Raw genomic sequence first — 18,294 nt, 5'->3', positions numbered from 1 at the left:
TTTCCCCTGGCATTTTGGTAATACTTCAGGTCAGACAAGAAGGAAAACAGATGAGCCATAAAAGACATTTTTCTATCCCATTTCATGGCACAAAATGATGTGATCTTGTACTGTGTTTTATTGATGCAGACTTTGGTTTATAATTCCACCTCAAAATTTGTAAAAGTCAGTTCAAGACCACAGAAAGACAATATTGCTTTAAATTTAAGGTATTCTGACATTATGAGACAGGACTTATAAGGGTTTCATAAGCCAAAAAAAATCAGAGAATTGTTTAAACTATGCAAAGTGTTAAAAATACTTAATGAAAAGTCAAATAAAAACTCAATGTTGGATGCTGTTATTGCACTGATATGCAACTATTTTAACAACACAACAAACTCATACATATGTAATGTGTTGTCAGCCTTTTTTTCTTAGTGTTACACTGCAATTCATCAGACCAGATAATAGCTTGTTAATCCATGTCTTGTTTTGTAACAAAGTAGAATACATAACTCCATACCATATACCCACACGTAAACACAAACACAAAACTAATCACACATACACACACTTACTTTCTCAGACACGATTTGTTCCATATTCACCATGAACAACACGTGTGACAACAGCCTGCATGAACTCTGTGATTCTCAGCATGCAGAGGGAGTAGGTGTTTGTGTTTGGATGATTAGTTGAGGATGAATGCATGCCAACACATTAGGTCTCATGCAGCCAAAACACACACATCCACTTTTGCCAATGTCCCAAGAGGGGTTTAACAACTTCTCACCTACACCCACCAGCTGTAAAGTAACTGCCTGAATAACATCTATCTACTGCCTCTTATTACAAGATGAAGTGAAGTCCTTTGATGAAAATATGTGTAAATAAAAATAAACAACCTTGTGTGTGTTTTTTTTAACATATCTGACTGGTTGGCTAGTTTACAGTCATTGTACTTATATTCAGTATGAGCAGTGTCCATGACACCTGAGGAACATCATCTTTAGCAGCCAATAAACTTTTTATGGCAGTGGTTCCATGAATTGTTGGAACTGCACAATGGATTCTGTTAGCTGAGTGCAAAATTAGAACGAAAAGGGGCCTATAGCTGTGAAGAAAAAAAAAAGGCAGGATTTTTTTTATTTATTTTTTTTTTGCACCACTAGTCATTTACTGTAGATTAGTAGTACAACAGAACAATCCTCATTTACTATTGAAAAATAAACGTTTAAAATGGTTCTTTAAAAATATTTTATGGTCTTGAAAAATAAACCCATGTCTGTCATTTACAGAAATTATATGGCTTTTAAATACACAATTGATTTCAAGAAACTTTGATTTGTTACAAATTAAATTTTATATTAAGTAGCCTCGCTAATTGGCTCTCTCAGTTATGTAAAAATCTTACTCACCACGAAACTGATGCAGATAAATAAATAGAACTGCTCCAGGGATTGGTTGCTATTTATTTTGGTGGCACAACTAAAAAGTAAGCACACCAGTAATTTTGCTAATATGACTATGCAACCACATTGCCTTAGAGAGTTGAAGAAGTAAAATGTTGTGGATAAAGAGTTGAATAATAATTTTACTGTTCACCTTCTTCTTCTCCTCCAAACACTATGTCTGGCCAACTTGGGCATTTGGTAAAAACAAATTTGTATGTTTGACTGTTGGCTCAATTGGACTATTCTTTATAGATCTTGTTTTTTCTTTTTTATGTTTTCTCCCTCAGCGAAAACCAAAAATATGTGAAACATCTCTGAACTGAGAATTACAAGACAAAAAAATAATAATATTTTTACAGTTATGGTGGTCAAATACATAATCCTGCACTTGAAGTAACGTCACAAGCCTTTTACAGTCAGTCTCTGAAGTGTCACATGTGCTGTGCCTCAGTGGCGCTGGCTGTTCAGCACCATGGACAGCAATCCTCTGTGCTAAGCAATGTACATGACTGCAGAGGGATGGGAGCTGCTGTTGAGTTAATTTCAAACCCATTTCACAAAAATAAGCTCTGTAACACAGCATGTATAATGTATGTTGCCTGCTGAGGAAAAGGAATCGGCACAGACAGACCTGACAGCCCCAGGGAGTCAAATGAGTGAAGGAGCAAAGTTGATTATAAGGTTCTTAACGACTCTGCTAATTACCATTGATGCTAATTAGCTGCAGCTCTATGTTAACTGCATGGAGGGTAATCAGTGTCTGGAACGAGATAAAAGTTAGAGTCAAACTATCATCTCTCAACCCTTCATGGGGCACAGTAAGACGTTAGTGTGCTGTTCTCGCCCAGAAATGTTAACGTGTTTTTCATGCTGACTTCTGACAGGCCATAAAGAGGACAGTGAAAGTTTTAATTGTAATCCAGTCTTAGCAAAAAGAGGGAGCTACTTTGATACATACATACAAAAACAAAGTCAAGCTATTTTTGTAGTTTGAGATATAATAAATAAATTAACTTTGTGACAATATTTGACCTTCATAGAAAATGTTAATGTTGTTTCTATCCCAATGTGTAATCATACTGATCTATGCACCATTTCTCATAAAACACACACACACTCATCCATTTAGCTTGAATTATGTGATCTGAGACGGTAATTTTGTGCAGTAAATCCAGGTTTCTCCTGGTGCTGAAATTCCAGCTTAATCTTCTCCCAGGTTGTCAGCACAACAGCCACTGGGGCTGATTTATTGTGGTCAGCTTCCCTGAGAGCCAAAGGTATTCCTCAGGGTCTGGATGGCCATACATTTCAAGGACAATTATTTTTAATGAGACTGCCTCCTATCCATCTGCATGTGGGTCGAGGGATGCGTGACAAATCCGTCCTTCAGAGGGCCTCCTCTGCACTCTGATCCATGGATCTGCTTCATTTCCTCTGCCTGTAATTCTGTATGCAGATTGTTCCTCACTCCTCAATTTTTGCTTGATTTGGAAGTCATCTGCCATCTTAAACGCCAACAAAAAGCTCCTATTCTTGCTATGAGGAGCAAAAATCAAGGAGGCCTCCTGGAGGACACCAGAGACCATCCTTAGCTGAACCGACACGACCCTTTATCAGAAATCAGTAGGTGATTGGACATTTCAGATGAACTGGAAGAAAGTTCATCTCAGGTCTCTAAAACCATGTTCCCTAAGTTTTTATCTCTTCACATTTGTTCCTTTAATCTTAAAAGCTTGGGACTAAGACACAAAGAAAAGATACAAAGCAAGTGAGGTGACAGTGCTAACATCACCGCTGTGCCACCCCAAGAATACCATCTCAAATAATTAATATATAAAAAGTAAATATTAACTGGGGTTTACATTGAGCAGGTTCTCTTATGGAAATTCATCTGGAAGAAAGAAAAAAAATCACTTGTAAAACTTTGTTTCTTTTTTCCTGTAATTATTACCAAGCTACATGGTTCTTTGCAAGAAACTTTCAAGAAATTATTTGGAAATAGCAGACCTGTAAAATAAAGCATTACTGATAGAGGAAAGCATATGTAACTCTATTTGTGCACTCACTTTTGATTTTATCTCTAAGACTGAATATGGCTGAACAGTTTTTTTTATACCATGTCCAGTATTTAGTCTATTCACAAGCTTCTACCACAACATCAATGTTCCCAGATCTCATCAAATATTTTGTTGAGTTTCATGGCCAAAAGTGAATGGGAGTTAAATGTGGAAAAAAGAACTCTAAGTGTTGTTCCATAACACATTTCAAAGAGCATTTGAGGTTAATCCATGAAACCTTTTGTTTAAATCATACCAAAGAAGCACTGTGTAAGATTATGCCAATCTGTAGAGAAACAAATACAGCCATGCTGGTCACCCTCCATGTCTCTGAGCTGCAGAAAACAGCTTGGCTTCATTAATCTGATCTATTTTCTCCACCAGGCTTTGATCCTCTGCTGCTGCTGAGTGTATGTCTTCGGCCCAAGGGGAATGTCTTCTGCCGTGACTCCTAGCAGAGGTGCCGGTTGTGGGATTGTAGGAGCATGCTGTTTGTGCAGGCCTTTCATGTCCCCTAGGGGACTGGTGTCTACTGGGATGGCTGTTAAGATTCACCAGCTTGACCTTGTGGCTGCATGCAGTAATCACAGCATGTGGTTCTTGTGGTGTTTTGTAGCTTGTGTGCATGAGTGTCTGGGAGAGCAAGAGACAAAACAGCAGATATGATGTGACAAGTGCATCCAACTGTATGTGTGTCATATATGTGCATGTGTCTGTACTGACACAACTGAATGTCCTGAAGTCTTTTCCATGTTTTATACATTTTGTTCTAAAGCTAGCTCACTGTTTTGTTTGTTTGTTTCCTGCCTCCGTCTGTGTATCATGCTGTAATTAGATGCATTTTATGTGACACACTGACTTTTCTGTTAAACTCTGTGACCAGATAGTGACTCAGGTATAGAACTATTTTATCTTCTCTTTGGTCCTCTGATGAATTCCCTGTATGCCTGGTGCTCTGGCTTAATTCACTGTGGTAAGAGAACCTGTACTGCTGCTCTACACAGTATTCACTCAGAACTGTTCTGCACAAACACACCACAGCACACAGACACACTGCAGTAATGGGAGAATAGCAGAGCTGCTAAAAATTCAACTTTTCCAACATCCAAAGTACACAGCATACAACAGATGAAAACCTCAATCTAAATAACACCTCAGCGCTCGCAGCGGCCATGGCAGTGACAGTGTTTGCTTTCTGCTGTCCTTTCAACTGCAGACCCAGACTGAATATTGGAGTAAGTAACTTTGCTTACATAGAGTTTGAGTGTTTTTCCCTCCTGTCATGTAGTGTGACTAACATTGGCAGACATGCATAAGCAGAATGTTTGATGCCTGTAGGAAACAAGCTGATTGTGAAGGCTGTGCCTCACAAACTGCACATATGGCCTACCAGCTCCATGAGTGCTGTCCATTAGTTGAACCTGCACTGTGACCTCTCTGAAGGTGGGCGAGATAACTGTTCATGCTATGTCTGTAATCAACAATAAATATATAGAGTTTAAATATAGAAACAATGAAAGAATTACTCTCTAATCATTTTCATTACTCATTTATCATTAGTGAAGCCAATTATTTTGCTTTTGCTTGTCCCAAAGGATCTCCTGCTCTGCTGATAGCCAACACATTGTTTGCTTGGTAGTGGATGAAAAATCTGTGTTATCTGAGCATCTGTTCGGTACAGCAAGGATGTTGTGTCTCCCCAATGTCCCAAGACTACTTGTCTTCACAAAGCACAACTTACAGAGATGTGAGCAAAGCTACTACGTCACCCTTCAACTCCAGTGTAATGAATACCAAAGTTGGAACTATATACTGTATCCTATACAGTATATAAAAGCCACTTTCCACAAACAATCCATGGAGTACATCAACAACATCAACAACATTCTGCTTATGAAAAAAAGAAAAATGGAAGTCAGTTCTCTTTGGTGGTTTAAATATGTAATATGGGAGAAGAAGGGGAATTACTTCAGATGTGTCCTACTCCTTAAACCTTTGGAAAAAAAAAACCTCAGTAAACTAGCCAGTAAGTGCTATTGTCACTAAGAGCAGTGTCTATGTGTATATATGTATTGTGCTGCAGTATGTCTTAATCAGTTGGTGAGATGAAATGTGCATGATATTTTCTTAATTTCTTGAGTATCAAGAGTAGCACCGATAATATCAGAGCTTATCAATATTACAGCCATTAATAATTTTGCCCCGGGGCTCAATTAATGCTGGGTTTCAATACCCAAGCCTAACTGAGCATATAATTACATCACACATGCCCCATGAACACATACACTGTGCTGTCTGTGCCACAGCCCCAGCTCAGACGTGACCCACAGTTATGTGTGTCAATTATATAATCATGTTTTTGCATAATACTGGGCCTGTTTATAATTAATAGCAAAACAAAATTAATCTCTGTATGCATCCGCAGCCACTACAGGGAAATCCCTGTCAGTTACAGCTCTGTCCACCCCACTCTGCTTCTCTCCACATGCCTGCATCCTGACAGTCTTGCATGTTGACCCATACATTACACAGTACAGTTAACATAAGCATCACTCCATTGAACTTGTTGGCAGCAGTTACCTAATTGTGTAGTCTCTTGTTGGCACAAAGCAGAGCCACTTTAGCTCCTGCTGCTCTGTTAGTGTAAGAAACTATTAGTGCAGCACTGATACAGGTACAAACTGTAAACCATGCGCCTCTATACTGACAGGTTTAGAGCCCTTGAAGCTCTGTGGTGGTAAGATATGTAGATGTGCAACATCAAAATCTATTATTAAATGAGATAATTTGAAAACCCAAAATAATCAGTAATGTAAATCATGAATTATACAGATCTAATATGCTGCTATTTATTGATTAACTGGTTGTTAGTAGCACAACAGTCAGCACACCTGCTTGGTTAACAGATTTATAACCAAAATATACATGATTTTGACATGATAGCTGAGCATTTATAGCACTATAGCATCTGTTGCAGACAAGTCTAGCACTGAGGGAACAGCTATCAGGATCTGATGAGTGCTGTTTGATAAAATAATAAAAGAATGGACTTCTGAAAAGCAGCATAACAAATGTTACTTTTTCTGGGATTCTCTTGTGGCCTAGGAGTTGTGGTACTCACAATAAACTGTATCATCCCTGTCAGAAACCTTTTCTGTGAATGTCATTCTCATCCCTTTTTTCTTTTCTGGCCTTCTCTGTACGTCTATGTATTGTAGAAAAGTACTGCAGCAAATTTGTCCCATTAACCTTTTGAAAGGTTATAAGTCAAATATACTTGTAAATCAAGCATGAATGTAAACAAGAATACAGTATGTGGTCAAATGTGTTTAATAGGTTGCATTATATTTTTTTGCTATGCAAATTATGTCACAGGTTAGTTTTCCCTTATGGTAACTGGCTTTGTCAGATGGATGGTGGTTGCAGTCCTTATAAACTTCAGCAAACATCGTCGCAAATACAAGCCTTGCACAGGATTTTTTTTATAACCCTGTAGTAGTTTTATGAAAATGAACAGCTGATCTGTTTTTGATGACTGATCTCTAACTTTTGCTCGTAGTGTGAGTACACCCTTACTCTACTGCAGCAGTCGTCAACGTGGTGGTCTTTACTTCTTTCTCTCTGTCTTCTCCTCTAGAGGTGCCCTCCCAACAGGGAAGGGAGGAATGAGCTACTCACAGACAGACACACACACACACACACAGTGGAGGGCAGCAGAGAGGATTTTATATTTTACTTGAGTCCACCACGATGTTCATTAACTACAAGTGCAAATAATCTGCCACTAATGGAGACAATACAAGCAATTTATCAAACACCTGTTAAACACAAGCAACCAAGGGAGTTCAATAAATGAACAAATTTAAATCAAAAATGAGGTTTACACAGCAGACCGCTGTAATCAAAATGACATTGATTTATATGTTCAAACGACTACTTGGTCACTTCTGTACTACATTAGAAACTCTATAATAACCAAATTGAGACAAGGGTTTACACAAGAGAGCAGGGTAATTGTCTGTTTTCATAGATCATTTAGTCATTACCAGCAATCCCTGCTAGACAATCCCACAATTACATTTTAAATGTCACTGTAGCTGAATTCACAACAAACCTGCTGCCACTGCTCTGTTTTGGTTTATTGGATAATGTAGTATTCATACAAATATACAGTAAAGCTTGTCTGTGGCAACAGTTTGGCTCCTCTGAATGGAAATGTCTCTCACACTTCTTTTTTTTAAGTCTTGTTTAGGTGTGTCTCTTCATTTTTCAACTACATTCAAACCATAAAGGCAGATGTATGGAAAATGTAGATACTGGGTTTCATCAGACTGCACAGTGCACTTGCTGGGAATGTCAAGAGGAAGTGCAAACAGGTTGGTTTAAATATTGAAGAATAGTCAACCAAAAAAAAAAATAAAAATCAGCATTTGTGCTGATCACCAGCAGTTAGTTTGGTTAGAAGAATAAATTGCAATTTTAGACTTAACTTAAATCTTTAAGGAAACTCTTTCATTTACAGTATGCATGTATTTAAGGTGAAACAAGTTATATTTAAAGTGCACCTTTGCAATGGCAAACAATTCACATTTTTACATAGAGTGACTTCTTCCACACAACCAACACAATTCTTCAAGTTAAAAAGAACATGCACATTTATTTATTCATAATAAATAAATAAAAGATAAATGCATCCAGTATGTCACTTTCCAGACAAAGCTTTGACAGACATCCCTAGTGAAATGGCCTCTTGGTCCCTCTGTCAGTGTGTGCTATTGATAAGAGACTGCATGGCCTAGCTGTCAATCATCCAGTCAGTGAGGGGCGGACTGGTTGCACTACGACACAGTTTAGCTGTGAGATCATCAAATGAAAAAATATCACATCATTTCATCACATTCTTTCATTGGCCAAACTGCCTTTCAGGTATGCTGCTGCTCAGAAGTCACTCCAGAAACCAGTTACACAGAAGGTCACGTGCTGAACACAAATGGATCAAAACCGGGGACCACGTGAGGAAATTTGTTTTGTGGTTAAATGGAAACTAATCAAGTATCTGAAGTACTGGAAAATAACCTTTAACATTATCTTCAAAGGTGAATACTACTACTACTACACTGGAACAATCACTGAGGTCACCTGTGAATTACAAATAGAACATTAATGCAGCTAAAAAGAGCTATTTTTACTTTTCATGCACACACACACACACACACACACACATACACACACACATCTGTAAATAAGGCCTTAAATTGTCAAGATGTGTGTCTGTGCCCAGGGTTAATCAAGCGAGCTGGATGAACAGGTAGATATGTAAACTATTGCTCATCTGGAGGTCAGGGTGCACCGAAGTCATATCAAGAGCCATCACCAGCTGCTACACATAACCTAGCATTGAAATTCATGGAGACTCACTCAGTCATGAATATAACAATAAAAACACACTGTAGATAAAGATACACAACACACACTCATAAACAGGCACATCAGAGCAAACACCAACTTGCCTCCCAGCAGACCACTGACATGTACAATAAATGCATTAATAACTAATGTGAGGCAGACGCACAGGTGGAACAGAGCAGATATAACTTATTACAGCACAACACAACCACCCGCTGAGAATGGCTGCAAAAACAAAAAATATGAGCAGCACGCTGGCACAGCAAAGCAAAGACAGAAGGTGAAGATGGATATGAAGAAAGGACAGGGATAGGAGAGTGGGAAGAGGAGTTTAAAAACAAAACAAGAAGGACAGAGGAAATGATCATGAAATACAGAGAGCGAGAGTGGGAGTGTGTAAGAGAGGGGCCTGGAGCAGTTTGGCTGGGACTAAAGGGGCATGTTGCATTAGGCACTGTCATAAACTGTATGTAATTAAACTGTTAGGTTAACTACAATTTGACAGTAGCTTGCTGAAAAACTACATTCAATTTGTGTAATGATTCAAGTAGTTAAATTACTTGACCATTTTTTTTGTGAAAGGCTGTTTTAAATAAAATAACTTGAGTGGCTTTTTTGTTAGTATCACATGAATACTGTTAATTGGGTCATTTTTTTTACAAAGTAATATGAACTGCTTTTTCTAGTAACCAAACTAGATTTCTCCCTAAAATAACTTTTGCTGTAGTTCAACTTCTTTTGGTGTGAAGCATTTGGTAGCTTGCAAAACTAAGCGTTTTCAAAGTAGCTTCCCCAGCACTGGCATCAGGACTGTCAACAGAGCCAGGTTTTTTAAAGGTTGCCCTGCATTTCTCCCACTTGCATCCAAATGATAGCACAGGCTCAGACACACATACACCCACACACCCGCTATGGACAGCATCAAGTGAACAAGTGTGTGTGTGTGTATCTAAAAGAGAAAGACTTATTCTGCTCCACTGCACCTGTGGCAGGTTTCCAGTATTTAGAGGTATATAAATGGTCTGCCCGTCTAGTTTGGCCCGCAGTCTGACCACTCTGCTGTTTATGAGAGAAGTGAGGCAGAGATGAAGGAGGTGAGGAGTAAGTGAAGGGTAGAGGATGAATAGGGAAATGCACCACAGATGATTTGCAACATGACTAACTTGTATTAATCTCCTCTAATGCACCTCTCCATTGCAGGAAGGGAGAAGCAGAGAGAAGTGGAAAAAGATGGCTGAAGAGGAGAACATCAAGTCAGATTGGTCAGTACATGTTCATCCTCTGACACTAATTATGCAGTAAGGATTTTAACATCATAGTCTTTGAGTTACCAAATAATTTTATTATAGCATGTCTACAGAGAACCAATTAACACCCACCTTTTTCACTTATCAGCCTCATACACAAATTCACTTCTATTCTGATCAATACAGCTGTCAAACCAAGATACAGAACAGCTCAGTTTGCTTGCACAAGAACACAATACAAAGCATGTTTCTTATGCTTCAAGTCTGTTTTCATATACTGTACCAACAGTGACTGTGTATTAGGCTCTGAGCACTGCCAAAATGCAGGTGACCTACACTCCGTGCTATGCCTGTTAGCATCCTCTGCTGCCTCTGCTTTGCTAATGTTCTACTCACACTGCACCTCCTGTCTAGAAATGACTTAAAATATATTGAGTTTAAATGAGACCATGGCTTTAACAACAATGTTTGGAAATGTCTTTGCAGATTCATTAAGGTAAATTTTTGTAGATTACTGCTCTAATTTCTTTCCTCTTACGTCAGTTAATAACTAGAGATGCTGAAATGTGAGAATTACCCCGAGCAAGAGTGTGAAAACATGGGGTTTAATCACTGCAGCAAAAAGTACAGTGCTGACATCAGACTGCATGCTAGAGACTGAATTCAGTGTAACTACATACAATCTGAAATTATATTTAAAACCACAACAGATGTCATACAACAAACAAACCAACACAAAGTATTTTATAATCTTATTCCATAATTTAAATGTGATATGACCTTGAAAATGTATACAAACCATACATTGGCTCTAAATATTGAGGACAAGGAAATCATATGGGTCTTTTGATCATGATCATGCTGGATTCAAACTAACTACATTCCTGAAAGTTACAACAAGTAAATGGCTTATTTCACCTAATTGGTTGTACTTTATGTAAGCCTTCCTAAACATAAGCACCAGCATAAATCGCTAAAATACTTATGTACATTACTGGAGTGTTTCCTGTAGCCACGCCACTACTTCTGCTGAATCATTTATCATCTTTACTAACCTAAAGCAGAGACTTTATAAAGAATAAGGCTAAGAGCAGTTCAGCCTCAGATTGCACAAATAATTACATTCAAACAACTGGATTGCATCTCACACAGTCAGAGAACATTTACAGACTTCAAACTGCCAACATATCTACGTTACAAGGCCAGAAAATAAGGGAGCACCATGACAAAATTTAAAGCTCATCACTGTGACAGAGGACAATCACACTAGTTAGTTTTGTGTCTGTGACGTTGTCTCCCTCTGTGAATACAAGTTCTCCTTATCTCATTTATGTTCTGACTGTTTTGTTCCCTAAAGACCTGAGGTTGTAGTTAGCATCATTAGTAAATGATTTGTTTACTTCCTCAACCATAAGGGCAACTGTAAAACTGAGATAAAGATTTTGAGAAAAGACTCAAATGACTGAAGAATGGCAGGTTTTGTATTTTATGACAACATTAAATCTAGTGGTTGATGTGATTTCCCATCAGGTTGCATCATAGCAAAATTTAAGGCTCTTTCAAGATAAAAATAAAGCCTTTTTAAGACTTCATTTGGGCTTAAAAGTCTAAAAAAAAATCTAATTTAAGACATTTTAAAGTGTTTTCAGCATTGGCCGATGCCAATACACTGCTCAGATGCAGGACATTGAACAGCGTGTAAACATGCCTGTAAATAACAAATGCCTTGGACTGAGTTTAGATTAAATGATAGGGGCTTTTGGGTTCATTATGCAGCTACCATTAATGTTTGCCTTATTAGAACCTTCTAATAAATATAATCACTAATAACTACTTTAATACTTATAATTATATCTTACTGTAAATACACTGACCCCAGATAACAATTAATAACAATAATAATAGTTTATATACTGTTTGGTTTGAATTCACAAATAAGATTTTCCCAGATACTTAAAAATTACTAAAAAATTCAAACACTCAAACATGCCTTTAAAATAAAAATGACTCCTTTAAAATAAATAACAATAAGACAAGGTATCAATTAACTTTACAAATTAGCAAAGCAGACTTTGAAAATATTAATTAGCATCGATCGGTTTGGTCTCGGAAAAACAATTAAATATAGACAGTGGAGAGGAGTTACACCTACACTGGTATGTTCATTTATAATCTTGGGAAATATTTAACAGGGTATGAATGATTTTTCAGTTAAAAGACCAATTATCATCACAGAGTCTCCTCGTGTTACTCTGAACTGCAGTGATAGAAGCCTCTAAAAACATCAACCAAGTCAGAAATTTGGTCAGGAATCAAATATTTGTTAAAATACAGTGTTGATCATCATGTAGGATATAGACTCCCTCAGTTTGACAAAAACTCAGCTTTAAACCACAATGACCCATGGAAAGCCTGAAACAGCAAAGTAATTTGACTGGTCCATAAAAATATCTATTCCTTTTTATTATTCATCACATTAATATGAACTCTTTTGTCCCTGTCATGATCCTGTAGGAATGATCCCTCAGTTTTCCCAGTGATCTGATTGGTCAGTGGTGAGCTGATGACAGGTTTTGCTCAGATTCTGTGAACCCAACCTGCTCTGAACAGGTCAGCCCTGCAATATTGCCTGGCCTATACTTTTATTAGCTGATATGAAAATTCTCCAGTCTCCAGGTCTATCCAATAAATTATTCTACTATGGCTGTAGAAGATCACAGCCTCCATTTTGCTCCCTTTTCACCAGTTTCTGGTCTTGGATCTTCAATGTGTCATGAAACTCGGAGGAGCTAACTAACTGAAAAGCCTGCCAACAAGCCTGTAAGAGCAAAGCGCTGCACTGAAGATGAAATTATTAATTACTTACAAATATGTATATCCAAGATCTGTGAAGTTATATTTTGTAGATAACATTTCTGAGGAGTAAATCATCAACCATCTTTAGTCTGAATAAAGATGCATCTTTGGGGGGTGGGGTGGGGGGTGTACCTGCATCAAAGCTGTGATGGTGTTCCAAACAGCATTCCCATGGAGACTCCGTTCCCGGGTCAGATACAGCTTGCTGATTAAGACACTGATCCTAGTATTGATGCAACTGTAAAATAGAAGAAACGCCAACATATTGATCCATGTCTTAACCTAACACATGCAAAACTGTGTACACTTTACAGCATATACTATGCACACACATATTCCCAATGACAGATGCTTTCATGTGTTTAAAAAAGTGGACAACCTGACTACCTTGGTACCACGTTTACAGTCCATGGACTTACTGTATGTGGGAGCCTGACATCCATACCGTATATGTGAGGTAATATTTTTGCTCTTGAAGTTTGCACATAACTGTAATCATTTACACATGTGTTGTGAAATTCACTCAAAGTGTAGGTTGAGTGGTGGGCAGTACATGTGTGCAGAAAGCAATGATGGCAATGTTCAGGTTTTAATCATGGCTGTGAGATCTATGACTGACTGATTGGTCTTCTGCTCCGTTTTCCTTTCATTCTCTGATTCTGTAATTAGTTGATTGACCTCTGCTGTCAGGGCCTAATTAGACATGGTAATTAAAGATTAAATGGGTCACAAGGGAGGTGTGTGTGTGTAGGGAGGGTGTAAAGCGAAGGGTAGGGTTTAGTATGTGTCCATGAAGTGGCCTGATAATGGGATGCGAAGGTCAATACATTGCTTCTAGTTTTAGGGGACAGGGAATTGTCCACACTTCTTGGCAAGGAACTGTGTTATTTGCAAGATCAGTGTAAGATGGATGCAAGATGAATGTGTACAATGTTAATTAAAAAGTATTACTGTGCTAAACCTCTTCTGTTGACATCAATGAGCTGACTAATGCAATACAGTAAATAACTGCACTGTATTTCTGGAGTGGTAACACCCACTGTTTGAGAAGTGCTCAGCTGGCAAAATAAGTGAGGAAGGGATGATGTCCCTCTTAGGAAATGTTACTAAACTCTTTATGCTTGTCACCAGCACAATTAGGACAAGCAAACACAAAAAAGGACTGTGTATGTGATTGTTAAACACTGTAAAATTATTACCTGAAAGCAGCACTATACTCAGCTGCACTATTCAAATCAAATTAATTAAACTACATTTTACACCAGACATTGTGGGAAAACAGCTAACACAATATAGCAGCAAAGTGATTGAAGTAACAGCAATTACAAAACCACAATAGGATCCACAAAAAGAGCTATTCCATGCACATCGCACAAAATGAAAAGGTAATAAGAATAGAAACATCCAAATAAAGCACTTGACAATAGCACCACATATGACAGTACATAATTTAGCATGCACAATATGCTAAATTATGCATTTTCACCAAATAAAATAAGGTACAACTATCCCATATAGTGGTACCTAAAGGATGGGACTGAGATAAAAAACAATAGAGTGAAGGAAAGTCTGCCAGTGACACCAAGGCTGTCACACAGGGAACAGGTCATTTTTGCAGCTTATGGAGTACAAAAAGGGAGTGTTTTGACACCAGGTAGGGTACAGTGGCAGGTGACCTCAGAACCGTGTTCTGAGGGGGCGACCATCACTCACTGGTGACTTGTGGTGGGGCTAATATACTTTCTTTTCTTCTGTCAGCACTTTACTATGTGTGTGCTCTGTTGTCACTCAACACAAGGTGAGGAGAGATCACAAGAAATGGTCGATATATGAAGAACACATGGGTAAACAAAAGGGTAGAGAGAGGGAGGAGAGAAGAAAGGTGCTTGTAGACAATTAACTGTTAGAAAGGGATGGACTTAGGACGTACTCTTACACAGAACTAGGACAAGGGCATCATAGCAGGACTGTAGACAGAGAAAAAAAAATACATAGTGGGTGATTATAGGCTGGTGAATCGTTCCATCTCAGTGTTCACCACTACCACTTTACTATCACATATGATGCAGCCCAAAGCTGCAGGAAACACAAAGTCATGAAGTCAAAGCATTGAGTGTGAACCAAGAAATGCCAAGGAGCAGCTCTTGTTAAATATAAGGCATTACTTTTATTTCTGGAAACACCATCAAGCAAAACTAAGAGCTATGCCAGTGGCGCTGTAAGGCTGTACTGTTGTGTAGGTCTCAACCCAGGCCTTCACCATGTGAGTAGTGATGGTGCTCTGACATGGACCCATGCGCGGTAGCTCATGAAGCAATTGTATCAAACCACTGTACCAGGGCCTGTTTTTGGTCACGGGACTAGTAACGTTTGACGCACTTGGGTGACGTTCGAAACATCTGAGTGCTCCGGACATCATACAAATCACCTCAATGGTTAGGTTTGTCATTTCTTAAAAAAAAACTCATAAACAGTTACACAGGCACACCACTGCCCTGTTCTTCAAGCACACCCTCTTTACCCACATACCTATGAACCTCTTTACCAATGAACCCCAAAACATACTTTGCCAAAGCCCATAATATAATCTGTATTTGCACCAGTCCCATGTGAAAATCACATCAGTCTGAATTTGCACATTATTGGGAGTTGATAAATGATCATGGAGTGTAGTAATTAACGTTACTCAAATAGGTGAAACGACCATGAAGTATTGTGATTGGTAGTTTTGGTGCATCGTGAAAACCATAGTCTTGCAACAATGTAGTGTGGGTTTGATTTCCAACAGAGCTGAGTGTTATTTAGCTCATCAATTAAACATTTGAAATGAGATCTCATTTGCCATCTAGCCTACTGAACATCCACTATTCAACATCTTTTAAGCTATGGGCCATTTCGACTTGTAGAATAAAATATGATTCATGGCACAAAATGTCAGGCTAAGTATATAGCTATAGCCTACTACAATCAGACATGCCAAATAAGACACATGGTCTTCGACACAAGTTCATGTTTATTTTATATTTTATTGAAACCATGCAACCATGTAGTGTAGTGGAACAGGAATATGCATGGCTAATCAAATCCCAAACAATCCATGAACCAATAAATGACACGTCTTGATTGTGCTTAATTTTATTGACCACAAGGTGTCCTACTCAAGCACAGTCATTGAAGCCTCGAGTATTTTCTTTTTAAATACTGTGTCAAAGCTTCAACAAAGTCTCGATCAGCCATCACTAAACCTAAATCAGACCTGGGCCTAAACCACCACCAGCAGCAGTAGAATTAGCTAGGTAATGATTTGTTTTCTTTGTTCATGTGTGTAGATTTAAGTTGTAGGTTGAGGTTAAGCATTTGATTTGACATTGGACGTACACAACTGAAGCATGTACATTTGATTAATTTTATATTGCTAATGTGTGTAAAAATTCTTTTTGAGTTACCGCTTCCTGGTCCATGGATGGGGGTGGTTCCAACAACAAGATTGAACTGAGGCAGCAGCAGGCTTAAATACCTCCCACTAGGCCTGGACTGTACCAAGTGCCCAATACAAGAAAGGGGGGGAGTGTGGGAGAAATGTATTGTTTATTTGCTTGTAGTTTATGTCATAACTTTATTTGTCAAGTTATGTTTTTTTTTTTTACATTTAAAGAAAAATATTTAGTTGTCAGTAGACTGTTTGTTCAGTGTTTATTGTTAAATTATTGTGATAGTGTCTTTGTCCATTCCATGTTTGTGTTACTGGTTTGGCCAACCAGTATACTGTTTTGTGTGTCATTTGTTAGGTAAGCTGTTTTTGCTTTGTTTAAGGTATTGTGCAGTTCAGTTTGCTGTATTTTGAGTTTCCTTATCTTTTGTTGACCTCTTTTAGGGCCCAGTTTATTTGATATTGATGTTGTTTGTGTTTTTTCCTTATTTTTGGGTTAATAAAAAGCCCATCTTTTTTTAACTGTGGTTTATGTATAGTTTTGTTACCCAGTTTGACTGTTGTGTGCACAAAAAAGTAAATCAGGTTTTCAATTTAGTTCTCAATTAGACTTGAATAAGAAATTCAGGGAATGTGAAGGAAAAACACATCACCAAAAGCAATGAGGAAAAGAAAATAAACTTTTGTCTGATGAAGACAGAATGTGTTCTTGTGTTTGTGATAGTGTGGCAGAATATCTTTATGTGGCAACTCTGTCATTGTTGGCCTTTTTTAATTATTAATTGTATTTATTTATTTGTACATTTACTTATATATTTAATTTACTATTATTTTATTTTACATTTCTCCCTCTCCTTCCTTTTTTATTTATTACCAGACTCCATATAGAGCTGAACATACATGTAAAATTTCCATATATTCTTCTGTAAATGTCCTGTATCCATGTTCATTTTGTCTTGTTGCAATGCTGTTTTGTTGTTTTAAAAAAACTTCTAAATAAATAAATAGCTTGGCCTTCCTTTCACCAACCAGGTTTGAACTCGTGCTGTATTGCACAGAGCAGTCAGCCTGAACATATAGACTGAGCCTATTTGATTCCATTGTGAATTTCCACTGCGAGTTTAACTAACTGCCATGAAAAGTCCCATTGATCTTACTTTTGCTACAGTTTATCTGGTTCAGCTTGAGCAGAGGGGGCTGTGGCTCACGAGGTAGGGCAAGTCGTCTTCTGACCAGCAAGTTGGTGGTCCCGGTCTCCCCGCATGCCTAAGTGTCCCTGAGCACCCCACATGCTTAAGTGCCCCTGAGCAAGCCACTGACCCCCGAATTGCTCCCGGTGGCTTGACTAGCGCCGGTGCATGGCAGCCTGTCGTCATCTGTGTGTGAATGGGTGAATGGTGTATGATCTTCTGTAAAGCCCTTTGGCCAGTGCAACATGCTGTGAAAAATGCACTATATAAATACAGTCCATTTACCATTTACCACATGGACTGGTAAAATGAGTGTATTGTGAGCTGGACAGACATGCAAAATATGGACAGTCAAATTCCGTCTTAGAAAGGTGTTTCCCTAACCCTGATCTACACTGTTCCTTTGTACTATTTTAAGAGATATGCAGCCCCTTTGTTTGTGGGATCCAATTGCATGCAAATAGAGAGAGCTGTGTGAGCATGGGTTCACTGGGGAAGAAGAAAAACATTTTTTTTAACACACGCACCAGCACCCATACACAAAATACACTTACATGCACACAGCATGAGAGAGGCTTATAGTGGAGATGAGAATAGTAATGAGGCAAAGCTTTGTAATAGTCTAAATCTGGCTGCAGGTCTCTCGACGCAGGTAAGCATTCACATCGCACA

General features: G+C 38.3%; 1 long non-coding RNA gene across 2 annotated transcripts; it reads right to left on the bottom strand.

Moving 5' to 3' along the window:
* Nucleotides 1-1,255: 1,255 nt before the first annotated feature.
* Nucleotides 1,256-16,481, bottom strand: LOC109966398 (uncharacterized). 2 transcript variants are annotated; one of them, XR_002275752.1, is made up of 4 exons: nucleotides 16,449-16,477; nucleotides 14,933-14,969; nucleotides 13,135-13,240; nucleotides 1,256-4,126 (listed from the first exon to the last, which is right to left on the bottom strand). It is a non-coding gene; the product is annotated as an uncharacterized LOC109966398 (long non-coding RNA). The 2 variants fall into 2 exon arrangements; XR_002275751.1 differs by lacking the exon at nucleotides 14,933-14,969 and having other exon boundaries at nucleotides 16,449-16,481.
* Between the last annotated feature and the right edge of the window lie 1,813 nt (nucleotides 16,482-18,294).

The sequence above is a fragment of the Monopterus albus genome, unplaced genomic scaffold, assembly GCF_001952655.1.
Source record: "Monopterus albus unplaced genomic scaffold, M_albus_1.0 scaffold5.1, whole genome shotgun sequence".
Taxonomy (NCBI): domain Eukaryota; kingdom Metazoa; phylum Chordata; class Actinopteri; order Synbranchiformes; family Synbranchidae; genus Monopterus; species Monopterus albus.
The sequence above is the reverse complement of the archived record's forward strand: the minus strand, read 5'-3'. Positions and strand labels throughout refer to the sequence as shown.